General features: G+C 33.1%; 1 protein-coding gene across 1 annotated transcript in view; it reads left to right on the top strand.

The window, feature by feature from the left end:
* The first annotated feature begins 205 nt into the window (after positions 1-205).
* Positions 206-22,272, top strand: part of LOC662358 (neuroligin-4, X-linked) — a 100,524-nt gene continuing 78,457 nt past the window's right edge. Inside the window, exon 1 of the mRNA XM_064357000.1 lies at positions 206-363. The gene's annotated coding sequence lies outside the window, so the exon portion shown is untranslated. The remainder of the gene's footprint in view (positions 364-22,272) is intronic.

Below are 22,272 nucleotides of genomic sequence, written 5' to 3'. Positions count from 1 at the left end.
CAAGAGCGTGCATATGTATCAAGCGCGACCCTCCCTCTCCAATCGATAAATGCAAAACTTAATGAGTGAAAATATTAATATATTAGGGCCACATTTCGGAATAAGCGGTCGCAAATGCGTTGGGTGGTCTTGCGGACAGCGAGAATACACCGAGGTTTTAGGGATCGATCCTGGTGTGCGCCGGAGGTGGAGCTTTCGAACACAGCTTCCACTGTTAGTGGTGGAAGCGACGCCGAGCGACGCACTTCGTCCTTCCGCAGGACTCGCGGCGTGTGCAACACTTTGTTAGTCGACAATCTCTTGTGCTGTGTGATAACGTGACGAGTGAGAGTGGAGTGCCACCGAAGAAAACCCACCGACCAGGCGAGTAGACCGATTTTCACCCACGATATGTCTCACTTAGACCAGATTTTTCGACCTTTGCGACGCCAGAAACCGTAAAAGTGGCTCGAGCTTGATTAAAAGCCGTCTCCCCGAACTTATCGGTTATTTCAATTATGTCCCACGTAAATAAGCCGAGTGAAAAATTAAAATTGCTCAAAACTAAATTGTGAGACCGTCGCTCTGGTCCAAGTTTAAAGTGCTCGCTTTCAATAAAAACGCAATGAAGATTTTTTCGCCATCACAGCCGCAAAAAAATTAATACTGAAAGTTTGAGCTGCTTCGAATTCATGTACGAAGTGCGAGAGTCATTATAATGAGTAAGATGAAGAGGCAGGGGAATTTCGTACATTTTGTAAAAAATGTGCTGACAAATTAAGCCGTTAAGAATTATTGTCCGAAAATTTCGCGGAGTTATTTTTGACAAATTGAGATTAACTGCATGCCGTTCCAAGAACACTTTTTATGACGTTAAGATGATCTGCCTCCACAAAAATACGTCTTAATTTTGTCTGGAGGATGTTTCAAAAAATAGCTATATAGGTTGTTAGGAGGAGATTTTGCAGGATGCTGAACTAAGCCCCCGATAATGTGTAAAGTATTAAGGAGCCGCGTAATATTTTCCGCAGGCTTAATTGAAAATTTTTTAGGTGGGTTTTAGGGTCTTGGACTTATAATTTATGCCGATATCTGCGACCATATATTAAACCGAATCCCGCTTTCTTTAAGAGTGTCTCAATCAGAGCTTCAAAGTTATGGGCGTCTAAGGGCGGTTCTGCTAAATTTCCCGTCCGTCATCTGAGTTATTTCTGAGTGATGTTCGCTCTGGACCTTTTGATATGATAAGCTTTGTGATTTGTGGTGAAAAATCTGGGTTTGTTCGAATAAATTTCGATCGATGTTTTATGGAAAATCACAAGTATTTGAGTATTTTTTTCAAAATTGCTGAAAAAATCAAGCACCGATTAAAATCATTATTATTTTGTTTAAAACCCTTGATGTTGGCAATATCTATGCAAAGAATTCAGTGAATGGAATTGCAAAAAATTCCAAAAGCGCGAATTAAAATAAATGAAATGTAAAGTAAAATAGCAGCCGAGAGTTAATATCCGCAGAAAGAGTAAAATAATCTTCTTTTAAATTTTTATATTATTAATAATAAAAAAGGAAAAGTGCGATGAATGCAGTCTTTCAGAATTCTAAAGAGGACAACAGCTGCGCCAGATGAATATTTAAAATCATGATCGTTTAATATAGAAGCCGAAGTTTTGTTTTTATTTAACTTGAAAGATAGCTGTTTCAAGTTAATCTAATTTTGGAGATGAAAGTACTAAAAAGTTTATTTTAAGACAATGTTTAAGGAACACAACTAGCATTTTGTTATTTGGATGAGTACTTTCAACCATGTAATAAACACATTTCAATTTTTTTTTGTTAATTATGTGTTTAGTATTTTTTTATTACTAAATTATAAAATATATCTTACTAAAAACGTAATTTGGAAATCTTAAAAATGTTAATAGTGCAGAGATAGATGGATGTTTTTCACATAAAATTCTATACGCATCACGAAACTTGGGTTTAAATGAATAGTTCAATTTTAGATTGAAAATTGTTTTTCTTCTTTTTCACGTGTAAACAAAATAAATAACAAGTTGGAAAACTTGTCTGTTAGACGATAAATACCATATTTTAGGTGATGTGTCTGTAAGCAAAATATAGAAATAGACAAAATTAAATTTGTTTTTAATTTTTATAACTTGGTGTTATTGTTACGCCAGGTCTGGACAGATATTTTGATTTAATACCTAAAATATATTCGGCAAAAATTCAGTGGTAGCACTAATAGTCATATGGCAGTAATTTAGAAACAGATTAATTGTTTGTCCTCATTTTCATTCCATTATTCATAAACATTTATTTTCAATTAATAATTTATTTACCCAAATTTTAGTCGCTTTGTTTCGTTAATTTGTTCAGTTAGGAAAAACTAGCGTTACTTTACACCAAAGCGTAAGATTTTTGTGACAGCCAGGTCTTAGCAACTCTCCAAGTGTAATTTATTTAGTTCCGTAATTAATGTCTACTGAGACGTCACAAGTTGGGTATTTGTTGCCTCAGCTCAAGGTAGAACGAAACATATTTTCTCAATTGCATGTACAATGGCCGTATAAAACAAATTTCTAGCTTTGTAGACGTTCTCGAATTGAGTTTTCAACAAATTGCAAGAGAGTCTTTAATCTTTTGTAGATTTAAACGCAACTGAAACTATGTTCGGCTCGGAATCAATAAAAATGGATCCGTCAGCAATACATAACTTTTGAAACAACAATAAACTGCAAAATATTGGAGTTTGAAGCGAGTAATAATGAAGCTGCAGCTGCAAACTGAACTTGCTTATGTCAATTTAACGTTCTGGGTTCGGAATACACTTTGTTTTGAAGAATAATATTCCACAGTTCGTGTTATTAATCATCGAAATGTACCAACGAGTGAATTTATTTGTGACTGACCAAAGCTTTGTGGTCTTCACTTTTTCGTTAAAGTTAATTAAGTTGTAAGTTTATTCGAAAACCGTCAGAAACTTGTAGGTTACATATGAGGATAGGGGATTCATGTTCCTGTTTATGAAATCTGTCCATCCTATGTAATTACGTCTTTAATTAACCTCCGGCCAAATAATATCATGTGTTGCATTTTCCACAAGAAGCTGTTCATATCTGTACCTTTCAAGGCCACTTTGGGCTCCTCTTAAATCTCTCGTTAAATCATGAAATATTCGATGGAAATTATTGTAAATTTGAAATATTGAACATAATCCCCGCTTGGGAATTTGCATTAAACAGTGATTACCAGGTACAAACCGTATTATTCTATAACAATATGCACTGAATAAGCCTTTTATAAAGGAATACACACAGGTAATGTGTACTTACATGTGCATATGCATAAAGTCGAATTTAATACGAGTTTAGCCGGGTATTACCATTGTTTGTTGGTTATAACTGATACACATCATCAAAAAATAAAACATTCCGAATTTATTAAAAACGGCATGTGTACAAAATAAAATTTTAATTAATATTTTCGTATAATTAGCTAGATCTTACAAAAGCTAATTAATCGGTGTACGAAATTACATTGAGGTCTTTAATTAAGTATAATGGACCACTCACGGAAACGTCTTTGATTCAAATAATTGCCACTGCTGAAATTACTTTGTTTACTACAAGAACAAGAAGCTCGATTTTTCAGTTAATTATCAGACTTTATTAATTTTTTTGATGAACTCGCTTTAATCTTTGTCCTTGTAATTGCTTTTCGCTTATTTCAATAAAATAAACGTATTAATAAGCGGGTGACACCATGGATTATTTCAACAAAACACCTAAGTGAGGGTAAACTTAGTTCAGTTTGTAGATTAGTCAAGTTTACAAGCCGTAACACAAATATTAACATTAAGTTACACATCGTGGTTGCAAGACCAGCTTTTGTTAAGACTTTGGCGTTAAATTATAAAAAGGAGCCAAAGATTTGTCCCGGAAAATGCACAAACAACGTGCTTGTATTTAAGCTAATTTATACCTTGAACAGGGTTATTTACTTCGAAGTAAAGCGAGCTGATGTGGTCAATAAATTTCCAAGATGTACCGCGTCGTTCGCGATAATAAATAACAATTAAAATCGATTAAAATTAGCGTTAGATTTGAGTTAAGGTAACTGGAGTAATTATTTTAAAAGCTTTCGGCGAGCTCAAGTTGAAATGCCAAAAAGTTTGCGAATTAGCTGTAGTTAGCTGTAACTAGTTGACGACATATAAAACATACTCTCATGGCTTTACAAGCTCATAAGTCTTTTTATTCAATAATACTTGGAAAGTTTAAAGCTGGCAAAAACGCAAGATTAGGACGGAATTTAGTGACAAAGTTCGTATTGCATGTTAACTGGCAATAAAATTTGCAATTACAATGCAAAAATGAGAGATTTTTACAATTGATCGAAACAAACAGTACGTCATGTTAAATCCGGAGGTTTAAAATTGTTATTAAAACTTGCTGGAACAGCATGTTTCTACTTATCAAACTTGATGGATATCTAGCCAGGCAAGTGCCTCGAGAAGCGATAGCTCGATATCGATATTAAAATGTTTTCTAGCGGATGCATTTCTGCACGTAGGAGCTTTTCACTATTTCCAAGAGTGTTTGAATACCTTGTGTTATTTATTTTGGCGCACATACGTGCCTTTGAATGCCTGAGCCCCGGAAAGAAATCCCATTAAAACGATTTGATCTGTAGCCAATATATCAGATTTTTGTCCTGCTTAAGGGTTGCGATATTTTGCCCTCACTTATATTTCTAATTTGTCATCCTGCTCCTAATCCCCTTGTTGTGCGAGAGCGCGTGTTGAAGCGAGACAAAAGTCCAGGAAAAAGTTGCGATAATTTAAAGATTTTTGTCTTAATTTGAAACAGAATTAAGGGCATGTTCGAAGGGGAAAGTGATTAATTGCTTAATTTATTCCGCGTCCTGAAAAATGTATCCTTTCTGATTTTACAGCGGCTTCCTTTATTTAGGTGCAACACTTTCAGCTGATTTATTTATAAAAGTCTCATGAAATAAAGAATAGAGTAATCGCATTAGTGCACAGTCTCCTAATGGGATGGAACTGGATACCCTCATCTTCATCACCGTTTGTTTCCCCGATCCTCAAATTATTACGACATAAATAAAGCATACATTACTTCAGATTAAAATTGCCACGCAGAGATAGTTTAATAAAAACTGATTTAGGGGTGGAAGAAAGATAAAGAAATAAAAAGTGACACCGTCCTTAAGAAATCGAGTCAAAAGTCCTTTTAGATTTGGCTTTTGATATGATTTAACTCGACTTTTTCTCATGTTACATGACACAATAAGTAAAACGCTGCTCTTAAATTGGCATTCCTGGTGCAAGAAGACAAGAAAACATTTAAATAATATGGTTTATAGCCAAGTGGGTGCTTTCATTTGCTGCTAAATTACTGCAGACCATTCCGTCCCAAATATTTGCTCCAGACGTGTGTTGTAAGTTTAAAGTTATTACGGCTATTGATTTTATATCTAAAATAGAATCACGACTTTCGATTCCGAAAGCAAAACTTACACGACGAAGCGTAGAGTTTATTAATACGATGTTATTAGTTATTTCGTGAACAAAACCTTCCGATATCAAAAATAAAGGAAAATATTGCTTTTCTTACACGTTCTATTCTGGAGCCTAAATTAAAACAAACTTTTCGTTTATTTCACGCATTCTCTTTTGTTTGGCAAAGTTAGGAAAATTTGCAAGAAGTATTAGGCAACTTGGAAACCTTTTAAGTACGTCTTGAATATTTTGTTGATAAACAGCATTATTTACGCGTAATGAAATGTCTTCCACTTTTTACTAATACCTTGCAGAGCGTTTCAATTTGTTTAATTCATGTTTCCTCAAGCAATAATGCGGATTTAATAACGCGTCGATTTTGTTTAAAATAAATAATAAAGTTTTTATTACTTTTGGTTAATACCGACGTGGTAATTTATTCCGCTCTTCATTGTTTATTTAATGGATGTGCTGATATTTTATACAAAACAAGAGATAAATATTTGCAAATTTGAAAACAGGCTACAATGCATCGATGGCTCAAATTAATTGTTCGTGATCGAAATCGCCGCAAAATGTACCATTTTTAATTTCAGTTGTGCTCATTGAATCACTAAAAATAAGAACTGGTCGGACTGCACACATCAGATGAGGGTTTATTTGTTAAATAAATTTCGGCCTGTTGGCATGTGTGCGATGATCGCAATAAGTTTGCTTGTTTAAGGATTTAAGAGCTGTTGGTAATATACATAGGGCTGAGGATGTTGTCAGTCCCTAGGTATCCGGCAGCAGGGATCACCAAGTCTCTTGTGCAAACCTGCACTGATTATACCCTGCTGGGAAGTGGTCGTAAAGGCACCTGCTTCACGTCGTGAGATGATGTATTACCTTCCAGGCTGCATGCACGTCCAAAGACTGGCAAGTGATGCTTCTGAAATTAATCAAACCGGGGTTAGACACATGCTTAAATTTTAATAACCCTTGCTGTTGATATCGGCAAACAGGAGAAAAAGCCAAATGCAGGCGAAGCGAAATTTTCACATCAGTGGAAAGCTCCAGTCGAACAAAAAGAAAACGGTCTGAGTTATATTTTGCCAGTCATTTTTACCAATTTATGATCAAGCTGTTTAATGGGTCACGGCGAAATTAAAATAGTGCTAATGTACGTGAGTAATTAAGCGAACAGGCGGTGCGCTGCTTCAACTAAGAAGGGTAAAACCATTCTTCATTGTCTTTTAAATTAATTAATTGATTTACCCCATTTTCTGGGATTGAGGAACACTATTAATCGTGAGGGGCTCAACACAAACACAATTTTTGTTCATAAAAATAATACTCCAACATATTTTACCTTTTTTTCCTCCTTTGCACGAAAAAGCGGGTGCTTATTGATTGTTGAAGCGAATTTAAAACTTGTTGTTCAAAGTGTATAATCACCCGAAAACAGCCACTTACAGAACTTTAAGTGTAACTCGCTCACAGTACTTTTAATAAAAATTAAAATGGGTTCAAGCGTACTTTTTTTAAAGAAGGAATTAGGTGTTGTTTGCCGCACCTCAAAAGTCTGCCAGAGTCCAATAATTTAATGGTCGGAGCAATTTTTGACGCGTCCCATTATTCCCGACTTAGTGAAAGTGAAACAAATTATTTTTTGCGTTCCCTGCATGCAGACCCTCGATTTCTCTCTCTCGTAAACGAAAAGAACTTCGCTCAGTTATTTTAACTACTCATACGGGAATAGACATAAAAACATAAAAAGCATTGTTAAGCCCATATAATCTCATCTGAAAAAGTGAATGTGTTATACTGCTCGAGCCTCACAATAAAAAGGAAAGAAGCAGCACTTGAATCAACGATAATTTCCAGCTGTTAAATTTATTTTGAACGCTTTTAGAAGCCGGCGTTTCCACGCATAAGAACTCTCACTAGAATACTACGAAATAGGACAGTTTTTAATAAAACTTTTTTGATGAAGTTTGCAATGAAGTTTAATGGCCTTTGATGAGTAGCAAACTTTATAAAAGTTGTTGCTGGAACAGCGCGGCAACATGTGTCATGATGTTTTAAACAGAGTAATTATTTTCGGGGAACACTGGACGAAATTTTTAACTTTCTCGATGAAGCTAATTTTGTTAGAGCGGGCAGATTGGTAATTAAATTAAATTTATTCCGCAAATCTGCCTCTAAACTCGCTTTAATTGTTATGATCTGGTTAAGACTGCATGTAGTTAAATAAATATCGACCTAACTTGTCACGGATACTACAATAACTCACAAACGTTTGCGTGAGATAAAAAATGAATTTTGGGTTCCATTTCTACGAACGATCAAAGAGACAAACTGATTAGATCAGAACTGACAATCCAAGCAATTTTTCATTCAACATTAAACTTCTAAAAAATCACTAGTATAAACTAATCCAAGCTTGGTGGCTAAAAAACAATACTTGCTGCACAATTTTCCCATCGTGCTTTTTATGGAGATGTTGAAGATTTCCATATTGTCGCTTCGCTGGAGGGTTGTAAGGAAAACAGCGCATTACCATCATCCGTGATAACATTCTGTAGAAACATTATTATCGGTCGTGGCTATGAACTAACTATTGCGGAAAGGAAACCAGAAGCAATCGTAATATTTTATTTCTTAAATTCTGCCACTTTTTCTGAGCTTCATTTAAATTTTCTGACCGATTTGTCAATCACAGTGCGATAAAAGCATTTTCGAATAAAAATGCCATTCATTTCCGGTTGAACTATAACTTGCAACGTTACAATGGCCGTTCCGCATAATGTATGATTTCAGTAACATCATTCAGATCTGGACGTTCATTATTTCATATTGGGTTAAACCTTTGTTATACTAATGGACCATTATAAGGTTTAGTTCGTATTAAATGCGTCCAGTTCTGAGTTGAGGGACTATTTTAAGCCCCAAAGCTTCTTAGCAAATCGAACGGTATTAGCCATACCATCAGGCAGACAATATTTAAGAAATATGTTAATCAGAGGCTTGGAAATATTTTGGAGATGTTTGCAAAAGTTGGTTGGAGGGAACTTAATAGATTTTTTCATTCCTGCCGGCTCCTCTTTTTAATTTGGGTTCATTTCGCAGATTTATTAACTCCAGTGATATAAGTAAAGCAATCTTTTAGGTGAAGGGACAGTTTGTGAGCCCCCAGCATCCGTTTGTGCGTTTGTAAGACTTTTATCTGAAGGGGATAAAAGTGGCGGTGTCACATCCACTGGACCTATTACGATCGACCGAAAATCCAACATTACAGTTTAGGAACAGCAGATATGACAAGACCTCATAACAACTGTCTCAAACACTCCTTCCAACCATACTTAATTTACCGCTTACTTGCCCCGAACTGACAATGAAAAGTTAATTTGATGACAGCTCCATTTATGAGCCAATTAAAAGTTTTCGGTGGACTTTTATGCAAGAAGTTTAAGAGTCTGTGCACTGTTTACCTAATCGACGGTTAAATTTACGATTCGAAAGGAGAACTGCAACGCAATCGTTGGCAGCATTCTCAAAACAAGTGGAATTTTTTCCACTTTAAATTAAATCTGTATCTGCGGGCGAACATCTCAACTAGAATATGTCGTGATCTGAATTGGGACATTTGTCCGGCTTTAAAGCGGCTTCTTCGAAATTAAACGTCATTTGACGTGGGATAAGATCCTGACATATGAACGCACTACACCTGATATCAAGATCAACTTTTTTTACTACAGATGACTACGGATAAAAGCGCCACTAAATCGCGAAACGGTGCATGCTGATGGCGCACTTCAGCAAATTACTGCAACAACAAAAATTCGTTTTTGGTTTGCGTTGAATTTGGAATTTAATAATTATTGCAGAAACTTTTAAAACTCGCCTGCGGTTCATTTTGTAAACTACGTATTATTCGGTAAACTACTTTTTAATCCTGTAGTACACGAAGTAATTGATTAGCTTCCCTAAGGTATGTGATGCAGCCGAGTTATAATTAATGAAACTTAAAGTTTGCTTGCAGGAATGTATTTTTTATTTTGCGCAGGATCAGGCGGAAACACTTATTTTGTCGATACTTCTGTGTCACCTGCTAATTCGCCCAGAAACAGGTTCCTAAACTTATGAATAAACAAAAACTTTTTTACTCATAGAAAAATTATGAACCAGAAAATGGGGAAGAGTAAGGTTTTGCATTTCTGTCTGTTAAACATTTGTTTTCCCTTATAAAAGCAATTGTCATTTAAAAATAATATGCTAAAGCGAAAGAAACAGACCGAAAAATGTCTGTCTGAACAAGATTGTGTGAGGGCATTTTGCATCGATTTAGATTAAATTTCGTAAAATGAGCAAAGTCGATTTTGCAATTTTGAAATAAAATATGTACAACTCTTCAAAAAAAATGAAACAAATAGAACGAAGCAAGACCACATATGTTAAAGTTATTTCTTTATTAAAGGATGAAATAAACCGAAACAAGAATATCAAGAACCACGTCTTAGTTGTTCTGATATTAATTTAACATAATATGGTTAATTCTTAAAAATAAGCTAGATTTGGCAAATCAATACAAGATAATTCATTTCAACGTGCAGCAATTTTTTCATAATCTTAATTAATTTTTCGTTTATTAACAGGCAGTAGTAGTTATGTTAAATGAAAAGAAAGAAATTAAAAAAGGTATATCTAGGTCAGTATTAATTCAACAAAAGAAGATCAATTCTTAAACAAAATAAGCCAGATTCAACGAAACAATACAAGTTATTTAATTTCAAAGTGCAGCAATTTTTTTCATAGTTTTAATTATTTTTTTCTTTATTAACATGGAGTAGTAGTTACGCTAAATTAAAAAAATATCTAGGTCAGTATTACTTTAACAAAATAAGATCAAATAAAAAAAAATAAGCCAGATTCAACGAAACAAGACAAAATAACTCATTTAAAACCCTTAAAATAAACCAGATTCAACTAAACAAGTAAAGATAATTTATTTCAAAGTGCAGCAATTTTTTCATAATATAAATTATTTTTTTTATTAACAGAGAGTAGTAATTTTATGCTAAATCAAAAGAAAGAAACCGAAAAAGGTATCTCCAGGTCAGTATTAATTCAACAAAATAAGATTAACTCTTAAAAAATAAACCAAATTCAACTAAACAAGTAAAGATAATTTATTTGAAAGTGCAGCAATTTTTTTATAATATAAATTATTTTTTTTATTAACAGAAAGTAGTAATTTTATGCTAAATTGAAAAAAAGTAACCGAAAAAGGTATCTCCAGGTCAGTATTAATTCAACAAAATAAGATTAACCCTTAAAAAATAAACCAGATTTAACTAAACAAGTAAAGATAATTTATTTCAAAGTGCAGCAATTTTTTTATAATACAAATTATTATTTTTTTAATAACAAAAAGTAGTCGTTATGTTAAGGCAAAAGAAAGAAACCCAAAAAAGTATATCTAGGTCAGTATTAATTTGACAAATTAAAATCAAATTTAAAAAAATAAGATAGATTCAACGAAACAAGACAAGATAACTCATTTCAAAGTGCAGAAATTTTATTTCATAATGCTAATTAGATTAGGTCAGCTTAAGCCAGGTCAGGTCAGGTCAAGTCAGGTCAATTAGGTCACTATTAACAACACTGTAACAATTTTTTGTAGTACGAGTAATTAAACTATTTTTTACAAGGAAGCTACTTTTTGATTTTTTAAATGTTTATAGACGCTTACTTAATTTTTTTATTGAGTTAATAATTGCTTTTTAAGAGATTTTAAAATATAAAATGTATTATATTCGCTACTTTGCAACTTGAAACGTACAGAGTGTACCTATTTACATCTAGGTCATGTAATCCCGCATGACTTATTCAGCTCAATTCGCCAAAGCTGATTACCCGAATTGTAGGATGTGACACAGTGTGACTTCTTTCTTTGGGTGCTTGACCTGTGCTGTCTAACTAAAAACAGATACTGAGCTGAAGAGCTAAACCAGGCAAAAAGGTGACGGAATTCTCTCAGTGCGGCATTGTACCATTAGTAAAGAGTGGGTTAAGTATTTGCAAAGTGGTTCATTTCTAATTTATATTTATACTCTAAATAATTATTTCTGTAAAAATTTTGTTGTCTAAAAATTGTATTTTTGGACGCAGTTTGACTGAATTTTGCCGCACAAGTACCAGAGTGTTAATTTGTAACTCTTAGGAAGAAATTCTCGACATTGTACGAGTACGTATTCAGGTCTGCACACCCCCATCTAGTCTAGTGTTGAGCATCAGTGTAATGCTTGTCGTTTGTTAAATAGCACGTCTTAAATCCAGACAAGCATTAGTGCCGTTTTTTCGCATTTTTCCTCCCCTCGAGGAAGCAAAAACCAAGGTCCAGAATGGACTCGAGCTCCGTTCTTGTTGACTTGTTTTGTTGGTAACGCACGAGTTGCCACTTGTCGCCCTAATAACGTGAAACTTAAAGTGGCAGTTTAAATCTTGCGAGTGCAAAAACGGCAAGATTTCGGCATCACTCTTCATTTAAAACTTATTAAGGCGTGTCATCGTATAGTAAATAGGTACGAGACGTGAGGCTTCCATAAATTATTTGAACCCTCGATCCCCTAATGCAAAACTAAACACTGGCATAATATATTCATGCATGAATCCATTCGGTATAACTCTGGTTACGCGCAGCGCCATCAAGTATGCAGACGGTGTCATATTCGGGATATTCTTCGGCAGCTTACGCACCGTGACGGGGCTGTGCTTGGGGGGCGCAGTCACGCACCCGGAACCTCCGGGGCCAAATCCTCCGGGAGAGATGGAAAATTTCCGACTTGCAGTGCTTGCAGCCACTTGTGGTGCTGTCGCTTGAAATATTGACGACTCGGAGTTTTTACGAATCCGTCCAACGTTTATAATTAAACAAGACATCGCGACTTAGCATAGCCATTAATATTACATTCGATCCTCCGTAATTAGCAAGTTTATGAGCCGCAAACGGCGCTTGTTTGTGAATTAAAAATATGTGCTTACGTTTCGAGTTGGCGTTTAATTTCAGGCTGGGATTTTAGACGTAAAAAGAGAAATTAGTAAATCTTCACGGAATTTTCAGGACGATGACGTCAGCACGCATTTATGAAATGAAAGCTCGGAGCGAGACTCGGTCCGTTTTCATTACCTTTGTGCTTGAAATCGAGATTTTTTACACTCAACAGGGCTGTGTGTAAATTTGTTTTATTGTTTTTAACAATTGCTTCTACTAACGAGTTTATTTAAGGACTCAATTGAGCACAAAAACTATTAATCCACGCTACGGATATCTAAAAGTTAAAATACGATACTTCTTAAACTCGTTTTTTAAAACTGGAAATAAATTTGTTTTGAGCTAAAAATGAAAATATTTGCATCCACAGGATTTCACTTTCACTCTTTACTTTTTATTTTTTTAGCTTTTCATTATTATTATTTATTATTATTATTATTATTATTATTATTATTATTATTATTATTATTATTATTATTATTATTATTATTATTATTATTATTATTATTAATTGAGAAGAAAGTAAAATCAAATCGAATTATATTAAAAACTAAGCAGAATGACCAATTTATTCGCATCTAAGGCGAAATCCTGTTCTGTGAGAATTATTGACTACAATAAAATGCAAAAAGTACCTCCTACTTTCTTATTGGCTATGGGTGAGATATCGCACTTCCGACTGTAAAACAAACCAATCGTAAAGCGTCTAAAACTGAGCAAAAAATTGTTGTCTGATTATTTTGTAAATGTCGGCCAAACAATTAGATTTTCTCTGTTTTCTAAGAAAATTTTATGTTTTCTATTACACTTGGCTTTAAAAATTTGTGAAATTAGTTCGTGTTAAAACTCGTCTTAAAACATTTCGCACGTTTTTCAGCACAAGCTTAATAAAATTGTTTCGCAAGATTCTCTCACAAAACTAAAAATTGTACCAAATTAGGTCAAGAATTTTTTTTTTAGTTTTTTGTTGTTTTACTGTCTCAAAATTTTAATTTTCTAATTTTTTAATGTTCTTACTTTGCAGTTATATATGTAGTTGTTTAATTTATCACTTTTTTAGTCACTTCAGAATCTAATGTTTCAATTTATAGTGTTTGTCTTTTCCAGTTTTATATTAGTTTTTTTATTCAATCGCCTATATGTTTGTCTCTCAGATTTTTAGTTTTTTAGTGTTAAAATTACTTTGTCAGTTTTTGAACTTTTTAAGTTTAGAAAATACTCTAGTTGTACCTATATTAAATTATTTTTTAAGGTTTTTGAATCTTGAAAATTTACGAGCTTTTGCAAAAACATAGCAGTATTTTAATAAAGCTATTTGAAAAATAACTTACTTTCTTACTCAAAAGATTTACTAAGTAGCAAATCAAAAATTAAAACAGAAGGTCTTTTACTTCGAACGCATCACAAACTAAACAGAAAAACTTACTGAAAAATAAAAATAAAAATATTAATTGAATGAAAAAAATGTACTAGAATGTCTTTCTACACAGTGAGCAACAATTTTAGAACAATATTTACAATTAACGATTTATTATTTTTTTTAAACTTTTCTTCTGTACAATAATGAATTTTAGGATTTTTCCAGCAGTAAGAACTTTTTAAAAATCCGGTCTTTGGTAATTGGAGAACTAGTTGGATTTAAATTAATTTAGAACAATATATCCGAGTATATCGCGCCCACATTTTTACTCTGGCGTACTATTTTTTTTTGAGTTCATAAAATTCCTCCATTCTCCACACTCGACTTCCGATGTTGAAATATGAAATTTTGCGACTAATTTCTTTTGTTAAAAATAGTAACGCACAATTAGTATCTGCATTTTTCCAATTTTTTGCCCCAAATGCTTGCAGATCGCCTCACTTGTGTATTTATGAGATGCACATCACACATAAAATGGGGCAAAGTCGGAACCCTTCCAGATAGAATTTTCGAGATTTAATTATGGTCGCTACAGGAAGTTAACCACAACTAGTCCCAATGCACCGTTCTCTCGAGAGTCTCTGAACTGCACAAACCATTGGTTCGCAGGCTTTTCTAAACTTGATAGAGGAAAACTTGTTAGAGAGACAATAGCGCGATTAATCGATTAAATATTAGATTAATCTCCTGTTACGGTGCTCTTACCAGACATTTACGTAACAACATCTCTCGTCAAATGTTTACCGTCACAAATTAATTAACTCCAAAACGGCTGCAAAAAGAAGTAAGAAGTATTAACTGTTTTGCTCATTATCGTGAATGGGCCATTTCGGTATTGTAGCAGGATCAACACCTGCGAAATGATGACGAGCTACATAATATATAATAATCTCCCCTAATCATCCTCGAAACGCAGCTCCTTGAGCAAATCAACACGTGAACACCTCGTTTGCATGCGGGGTTTCTTTTAGTGTAATTAGCAGATGGTAATTACTTTGCAATAAGAGTGCGTTTAGTTATTACGGTTGGTCGCAATTCTGGAATGTTTTGTACGAATTGCAGGCTTTGATAGGCCCTTTAGGAAGTCACAATAGAGAGAACTTGCGACTGTTGTTTCCTGTATCGTGTAATGTTTTAGCATACCCTTGGCTTTGTCGTATTATTTCGCCAATATAACTTTGTTGCTCCACTATATTACACTCTTCCTGTCCTCTCGTGTGGGTTATATTCACATCTTGGTGTTTTGTCTCCATTTAACTTTGCCAGTCGGATTATTTGATTTATTTTAAATAAAAATACAGCGTTGTCAAGACGCGGCTGAAACAATAAAGCCCTCTGTGTAAATATTTTGTTGGTACTTTATAGCCATTGCTTGCGGTTTCAATTGAGCAGAACTCGTTCTTATAAATTTTGTTTAGGTGCAAGTTTATTTTCCGAATTTACGACTTTGGCAGATAGTAAAAGACGAATCAAACTCGAAATTTTGCAAGTCATAAAAATATAGACTACAATTTTATTCTACGATTTTATCTAAAACAATTACGCTACGAAAGCAATGGAATTGAAATTATCATAAAACATTTGGAACGAAACGCATCTGTAAGCCATTGATGTATATCGCAGATAAAATGAGAGACGCGTCTTCAATTCCCAAATCTAATTTGAACGTTATTCACAAATATGACCGTACACGTTCTACACATAACATGATTGAAACATTCGCCTTAAAATGTAGTGTTTCAGGAAACATTCGCAAGGATTTCACATTTTATATTCAGTTTCCACTATTTTTAGACCACTTGCCTGACATGGACAGAATCAATATCATCTACCATCACAACACTTAAAAACGCAAACTGAAATAAAATATTGCAATACTACTGTGTGGATTGAGTTAGTTCCATTTTTTGTGACATTAATTTGACCACAAGGTAACAAGTCGTAAATAATACGCAACTGTTGCTGATGATTAAAATTGCATGTCATCTATAACGTGCGGATTATAGACTGTCGTACAGCCAACGTGTGGCAAGTTTTATCATTTATCACTGCACACCAAAATTGCAAAATCATGCGAAATAATCTGAATGTTAATTGGTTGGGGTTATTTTGATGATTTTATTTTGAGGCGAAATGTCGGCACAACTTATCCCAGAATATCGATAATTTTACAGTGATTACGCTGATACTAATTATAAACCAAATTCATTTACATTACAGGATTAATCAATCGCACATGCCGTTAATAGTTGCACTGTTTAATTTTGCTTTTGTGAAAGTTACTGTAATTACTTGTTCAATGCATGCAAAACTAGGTATGCTACCAAAGAATTTATTAAGCGTAACAATACAAAATCTAACTCGTATTACACATAGAGGGAATGTTTCAATAAATTCACGCAAAATCAAAGACAAATAGGACGAAGCATTTTACACTTTATTGATTGATGTGAAAAATGTAGTAAATTAATAACCAGCTCTAAAAGTAGAGCAAGTAGCTACTATATTTAACTAAACACTGGAGCTTAAATTAAGCTTGGCATTCATAAAGCGTTGCACACATTTTACTCCAAACTAATCGTTACACGAAATGTATGCAAACACCAAACACTTTTTGGTTTGCGACTTGTCCTTAGAAAGTTTTTGTGGCTTAACATTTTTTTGTGTTTTATCGTAAAATTATACTGACTGCTTATTAATAAACTAGCTATAACTACCACACAGCGCCACTGTTTTGCCGTTTGTTTTATCTAGTTAGTAATTCTTGGCTTTGTGTTGTTTATAGCTAGATACCAAAAGTAATTTGCAACAAGTCGCAAATTTAATTTTCATGTTTCTGTTGTGCATAAATAAATGCACATACGTAGTGGCGTTTTTACCTAAACAGTGTGTGTAACACCGGCACAATACGATATCCTGAAACTAGGGAGTTTTTCAGGGTGATAGGTTACTTGATACCCTGCTTTCCATAAACGTTGTTAGATAGTGTGATCATCAGCATTAATTGATCAAATTCTGAGGGTACGTGCAGTTTGGAATGAGAAAGGTAGAGCTGAACACGACCAACTAACGAGCAAGTAATTTTATACGGCTAGACAAGTGGGATTAAGTACTATAACCGTTATTATCTTGTCCATGACCTCTGATTCTCCATTTACCCAAAGTGATCGAAATATTTGGGATTTGAAAGACGACTGTACTTAATTTTTTGTCGTTTTTTTAACTTAGACAAACAAAACATTATTATAACATTTGGCAAAGCTGCTAATTTTTGCCAAAATCCGAAATCCTGCAGTAAAAACTTAATCTTAAACTTAAACTTAAGTTAAACTTTGGTTAACTTAAGGATATTTTTATCAAAATTTAGCGTATAAGATAGGCATTTAAAAATAATAAAGCCGACAACATGGAAAACTACTTTGTCTAGTAACATACAATCTAAAACACACATTATCCCGGCGCATCCACCATTTTTAAACGTGCATTTAAGTGTAACTACATTTGTTTAATTTTTTTAAATGTAATTTAAAATACATTTTTTTGTTCGTTTCAAGTTTTTTTATTTTTTCCCAATTTATCTAGGTTTGGTTGACTTTGTGGTCGGCGCTAGCGCCGCTGAAGCTATTCTGGAAACGTAAAAACGATCTATTCTCTCCAATGTTTATGTTACTAAAATTTTCATTCTATGAAAATTGACTTTGCTTTTGTGATCTTGGAAGCTACCGAGAGAGAGTTATTAAAAATAAACTTACATAGCGCCAATAGTTAAAATTAAAGTTTTCTTTATATACTTAAAAATGATTAGTTAGAAAAACAACTGTTGATCAAAAATAAATAGTGGCCATTATGGGGCTTTTCTTCGTCCGTGTGAGCCCTTGGGTCGTAAAAGAAGCGATGGCAGATAAGCCATTTGAAGGTGATAAATTGCTTACCTGCAGATATGCATTCCTGAAGGTACCCATGTTCGAACAAGGCGTTTAATCAATCAATTCCGCAGATTCCATGTCGGTGACAGTGGTACAAATTACGTATACATTGCTTGAGTAATTATATGTTGGGGCCACGCCCCTGAATATATCTGTCGTGTGTTTAATTATTTTTGCGCGTTATTTATGGAAGCGCAATAGCGGCAGCTTTATCTTTCCGAAGCATCGGCAAATATGATTTATTAAGCGTCGAATTCTTAACACAATATCGACACGAATTGGATTAGATTAATTGCCGATGCCAAAGACGTTAGATAATTTATGACTTTGCAAAGGCTGAGCCTCACTAACTCGAATAATCATTATAAATTTAACCTCGCCGTAATAAAATAAGTGGCGCAATAAAGGCCGATGTCTTTGAATAAACTTTTGCGAAGCATTGTTGGCAAAGTGAAATTTATATGTAAATTTTCGGAACATAATTGATCGCCAATAAAAAGGAATTTATGGAGATATCTTATCGTAGTTCATATTATTCATAGACGGCTGCGGTAGACAGCGACATCTACAGGGTGTGCCTGTGGCTTCACAGCCGATGAAGCAAGAGACCGGAAGGGCGGTCGAGGACGGAAATGAAGCCCACAGAAAGAGATTGGCTATAAAATACCTTCGACAGAAGTACAGCTCCAAGATAAAACTGTTCTTTCTTAATGCGGGTTTATACCCAACCTAACCTCGGTTTAATAGATCATAAATAATAAACGTTTAAGTATTTTTCAGGTTATGTTTCTTTTATTATTGTTCGCCCTATTCAAACTCATAAAATACAAAGATTTGTATCGGTGATACCTTATACATATTTGAGAGGTGCCCCTCTCGCAAACCTTTCCTTTGTATTCGGCTAAATCAAGTTTATTTCAATGTAAACTTCCAGTATATGAGTTTAAAAATCGTTTTATATGTATCGGAATATCTAAAACTTTAACAAGAATATCACGTTAAATATTTGATGGGCCAACACAATAACGTAATGTTACGTAAACAATAACGAATGATGTGCTTCAAACTGTTTTTTGCCATGCAAACGGATGTAATATTTTTAAATACCATGGCTTGAAATTTTAAGTTCTATAAGCAGCAAGTGCTTGCGTAGTTTTGACATATTTTTATAGTCAAATATTTAATTTAACTGATGTTAAAATAATAGAAAACAAATTAACCCGGCGCATCCACCATTTTTGTAAGTTGGTTTTTAATACAATAATACTGTAATGTTACACAAATAGGAACAAACGATGTGTTTAAAATGTTTTGTGCTGTGCAAGCAAATATAATATTTTAAAACGTATGATTTAAATTTGCTTTGAACTATTGGTATAAAAAAATAATTAACTTAATTAGCTGCAATATTGTCCTAATGTTTTAATTTTGAGTTAAAAAAGAGGACTCTAGATTAATATCATTATAGTTTTGTTTAAACATAAAATTGCGAATTGTTTGTTTCATAATTCAATTAAACTTTGCTTTAAAAATTACAGCTTAATGGCACTTATTGCCTGTTTCAACATGTTTTTGGTTAATTGATACAAGTATTACGTTACACGTGTTTTGACTCAAATAATTTTCGCGTTTTTAAAGTCTTCTCATTACGTCTGAGTTAGTTTATGCGATCATGTGTGTGACTGGCTCTACGAGATCTGAAGACGTAATTAAATACGTAATTAACTTGGGCTTTTAAGATTACTTAAGCGTGGGTCATAAAGCTGCAAAATGTTAACGAGCTACCTAGGTTTAGATGAAATTAGCGAAAAAATGAGCGTTTGTAACAACCAGAAAATTAAATTTTATTTAATCGTTTACAAAAATGAAATTGAATTTATTTGTACAAGCTTTTTAATACATTAATAGTCGGAAAATGTTTGGTTCAATTAATATTTTTTCTTCGAAATTAAATTACGCTACGGAAAAGGCTCTGTTTAATCTAAAATTAAAGGAGAAAGTGACAAATCGCTGCTATAAAATCCGAATTATTTAAAATGCTTCAGTTTCAATCCCCTTACTTTAATATCATTTAGCAAAAATGACGAATATAATTAGATTAAACGCACTGTGAACACCCTCTACGTGATGCTCTTACTTAATAAGCAAGCTCGTTAATATAGCTCGTTGGGTATAATGTTCCAAACGATGATTTTTTAAGGAGCAAAATCTCATTTATTTTTGCGTGTATTTTGATTTCTGTTTGCCCATACATTTTTTTTTGAAATTTTTACATTCTTACCTCATTGCTCGCTGTATGGATTATTTAAAATTTACTTCACAATTTGTAATTTCAAAAATTTAAACTATTACATTTTTAACAATAAATTTCAGAACATTCCCTAAAATAATAGAAATTTATACTTTACTTCCATTTTTTACTAAATAACCAAAACACTGACGTTTCAACTAGATATAATTAATATTAAAAAAGTTATAATTAATAACCTAGCCACAATACTATTTAAAAAATGAGTCGAAACATGTCGAAATATGATGACCATAATTTTCCAGTGCTATTAATTTTTCATAATAAGAAATTTGTAAAATTTATTAATTTTATCAGTATCTGATTTAAAATTAACAGCAATATTTCAATTTTTTTAGATATGAGTAACTTTGGAAGTAAGTCTTATCTTGTAATGTGTTTCTTCATCAAGAATTTCAACACCATCAAGGTCAAATTTGTGTTTTGTTTCTTTAGTTACATTCTCTACAATAATTTTGGTGTTTTTTATTCTATGCTTTGATCTTTGTTTAATGTGTCTAATATACATTTGATCATACGTTCTATTGGATAAACTACATTATTTTTTTCTAATTTAGAAGTTTTTGATTTGAATTTGCTAAACACTCAATTTATTATTATTTGTTAATAAAATCTAATTTTAGGGAATTATGACAACAATATTTATTTCTAATCAATAAAGTTTTAATTTATTTGCAATATTTAAACCACAGTAAATTTGAATTTAAAGATGTTGTGGAATCAGAATTATTACTATTTAACTAATTGGATAGGTCATTTTTATTATTATATAAAATTTTGTTTGCTAAATTAAACATATAATTATTATTTTTTGTAACATTATTTATTGATGTTAACATTTGCGAGAAAAAATCGTAGGTAATTATTAACTTTCATTTTAAGAGATTTTATAAAATATATTTTTTGGTGAAGAAGGTGATTATAAAAATTGGAAATTTATAAAGAAGAGGTTGGTTTAATGTGCCAATTAGTTTTAATATAATTTTCAAGAGTCCTAATAACTCAAGATATGGATATTTTAAGTTCAATTGTAAATTTTAAAGTCAAATAATAAAAGTCTTGTTTATCAAATGGTATACAGGTCATCTAAATCTTCTACATAAATAAATTAATTAACTAATCCTTGAATTAGTTTAAAATTCATTCAGATTAATTCCATCTTTTAATGTTACTTCCAAGAATTGGAACAAGTAAAAAAATTAGTAATTAATTATGGTTATATTGTATTTTTAATATGTAGGTATGTTTTTTAGCCTGATGATACTTATTATATAAAAAACGTTGCAACTCGTTTTTTTATTTAAAACTTTCTAAGAAGTTGATCCTGTCGTCGGAAATTCTATTACAAACTTGAAATGCAAATAAATATTTTATTTGATTTGATTGGTGATTTTTAACCTTTTTTCCAATAGTGCAATAAATTTCGTCTTTCGGCAAATATGAATTTATTTTTCTCGTGAGCCCGTTTCTGGAATCTTAGTTTCGCTGAAAGCCATTGTTTAGCTTCACTTTAATTCCCGTTTCCATAATGAGAAAATATTATCTTTCTCGTTTTGTGCTAATTTAATTTTGGAACAATCGCGCATAATGTGTAATGCAAAACACTTTCAATAAATTTCGTTGCGAGCTGAACGGATCTGACGTCTAGAAGTTTGGAAACCACGGTGCAGATTAGCGAGGCCAGCATTCCGGGCGGACCAACCGTCATTTGCTATCGCGGTCCATATAAATCCAGAGGGATGATGAGAGGGGATGTTAAGGCCAGCATAGGAGTCGAGGTGAACTAACTTAGACAACACCACCCGCCCCAATTGCGAAACACAAAGCAACTATTTATAACCTAACCGAAACCTTACGAAACCTGTCTTATCTCGGAACGTCTTCATCCGTTACAGAAACCGATCTGGATCTTGACCCAAATTAACCATCCGCTCTAACCGCACCTACAGACACACTTTGATATCCAACTGTTTTCAAGCGTCCCTTAATTGGATCATTTCATGTTTGACGAAATACCTTTTGCGAATTTTTGCCTTGCATAAAGCTTGTCGACTTGTTTACCTTCGTTTTTGCGAT

This window comes from Tribolium castaneum, chromosome 5 (genome assembly GCF_031307605.1).
Source record: "Tribolium castaneum strain GA2 chromosome 5, icTriCast1.1, whole genome shotgun sequence".
NCBI classification, from domain to species: domain Eukaryota; kingdom Metazoa; phylum Arthropoda; class Insecta; order Coleoptera; family Tenebrionidae; genus Tribolium; species Tribolium castaneum.
This window is presented reverse-complemented; position numbering and strand designations above follow the sequence as displayed.